Here is a 2,421-nt window from a genome sequence, read left to right as displayed (position 1 = left end):
GGCGTCCTGCGGTTCCAGGTTCCGCCGCTGACGCCGGCGCCGGGGGCGTGGCCTGTGTGCGGGGCGTGGCCTCGGGTGGGCGTGGCTTCGGCCGGCGTTCCCACGGTCCGGCCCCGAGCCCCCCGCGGGGCGCCGGGAGTGCGTGCGGCAGCCGGGGCGCCGGGCCACTTCGCACTGAGGCCTCATGAACCACTGAGACCCCCCCCCCGTCCCCACAAACACACGAGGTGTCCTTGGAGTCCAAGGAAAGGAAATCGAGGCACGGAGCAGCCAGGTGCGCCTCTGCCTGGCAAAGCCCTGAGCTGCAAACCTCGGGACACCGGGGTTTTCAAGACCTCAGCTCAAGAATAAACTGGAGCTGAGCAGGACGCGGTGGCTCACGCCTGTCATCCCAGCTACTCCGGAGGCTGAGATCTGAGGATCAAGGTTCAAAGCCAGCCCGGGCACAGAAAGGACCTGAGACTCCAATGAACCTCTAGAAAATGGGAAGTGGGGCTTGGATGGAGGTAGGGGGTTAGCCTTGAGCTGAAGAGCTCAGGGACAGCGCCCAGACTGAGTTAGAGCCCCAGGACCCCCCCCCCCACACACACACACAAACAAACTAGAGCTGGGGATGTTGGCTCAGCAGGAAGCTGAGATCTGAGGAGAATGGTTCAAAGCTAGTCTAAGACAGATCTAGGAGTCTTTTTCCTTTACGGCATTTGAATTCATAGCTTGTTGCTTCTCCAGCTGCAGTGCCTATTAGTAGCTCAGTAAACGCACACAGATATATTAAAGGCATAAATCCACTGGGACAAAGAGGCAGCAATTTTTTTTTTAAAGCAAAACACTTTAAAGGCAGAACGCAGGCAGACCAATGGTAATAGAAACAGGATCAAGTAGTCTGAATCCAGCTGGTCGCCATGCCTGGACTGGTGCCTATAATCCTAGCTACTCAAGGCTCCTGAGATCTGAGGATCACAGTTCAAAGCCAGCACAGACAGGAAAGTCTCTTGAGACTCTTATCTTCAATTAGCCAATAGAAAACCCGAGTGGAGCTGTGGCTCAAAGTGCTAGGAGCGCTCGCCTTGAGCAAAAGAGCTCACCCCAAAGGGATAAATAAAGAGACCACAAGTCATGGAAGACAGAAAACCATATATTAACTCAGCATGCCACAGGAAGAGGCAAAGTCAGCACCTGAGCTCATCTTCAGACAAAGAATTAGGGGCGGGGAGAGAAAGGCCTGCCTAGAGATTGGTTGATTCTTGTCAAGAAGTTCGGAGGAGAGCTGTCATCGCTGACATTTCAAAGGAAAGGAAGCAATCTGGATGGGTCTGTTGGGCCTGGCCTGAATCCTTTATGGTCAGGCTCCTTTCCTTGGACACAGTTTTTTTGTTTGTTTCTGTCTGTGCTTATGAAGATGTTATCTATCAGTGCGGTGGTGTTCCACACTGTGGACACTGGTGACTTGCAGACTTCTCTGGATTCCTTACTGCTCTAAGCATGAATCTGGAATGTCTTCAGAGGCCTGGGTGTTAGTGGGAGGTGATGAGACCTGTAAGAGGGGAAGCCTGTGGAGGGCCTGTGGAGATACTTGGGGGCGTGGCCTCCAGGAGGTGGAGCTTGTTGGGAGGTCTACAGGTTGTTGGGGGTGTGGCCTCAAAGGGGCTTTGGGACTCCAGGGTCTCTTTTTCCCCTCCCTCTATTCCTATCCCAATCATGCTGAAAATAACACATCTACCATGGTCATGAGTTGGAACCTGAGCCTGAAGCGACCTTGCCTTTTCCTAAATTCATTCTCTAGGGTATTTGGACCGGATAATAGCAACAGTACCACAGTATTATCGTTCTTTTTGTACTTGCTTTGCTTTCCTTCTCTTCTTTCTTTTTTCCTTCTCTTTTCTTTCTTTCTCCTTCCTTCCTATCTTTTCTTCCTTTCCCTCTGTCTGTCTCTGTCTCTGTGTCTCTGTCTCTCTGTCTCTGTCTCTCTGTCTCTCTGTCTCTGTCTCTCTGTCTCTCTCTCTCTCTCTCTTCCTCTTTTTTGTCTCTTGAGATCGAGTCTCATCATGTTTCCCAGACTGGTCTGATCATCTTGAATTCGTGAGTTCTCACTGTGTAGCTGGAATCATGTGACGGCAGCCACCCTATTTTTCTGTATTTACAAAGCCACTTCTTGGAGATGCCAAATGGAGCCAAGAAGGGGGTCATGTGCCAGGCAAGACCCTAGTCTGAAGTGTTTAGCCTGGATTACCTTCTTCCTTTAGTCTAGGTTAGCTAGCTTCTTTAGTCTAGATTTCTTTGGGTTTAGATTTCAGCCACAGCCTCTGTGGACAGGCTGCAGGCTGCCGCCAGATGGCGGCGGTGAACAGAGTGTGCCTTTGGGGCTGTGGAAAGGAGTGCCTTCCCTTGGAGGCTCAGAGTCACCTGGGACAGCCATGCTTT

The sequence above is a fragment of the Megascapheus bottae genome, chromosome 25 (assembly GCF_031878675.1).
Source record: "Megascapheus bottae isolate mThoBot1 chromosome 25, mThoBot2.hap1, whole genome shotgun sequence".
Classification (NCBI taxonomy): Eukaryota; Metazoa; Chordata; class Mammalia; order Rodentia; family Geomyidae; genus Megascapheus; species Megascapheus bottae.
The sequence above is the reverse complement of the archived record's forward strand: the minus strand, read 5'-3'. Positions refer to the sequence as shown.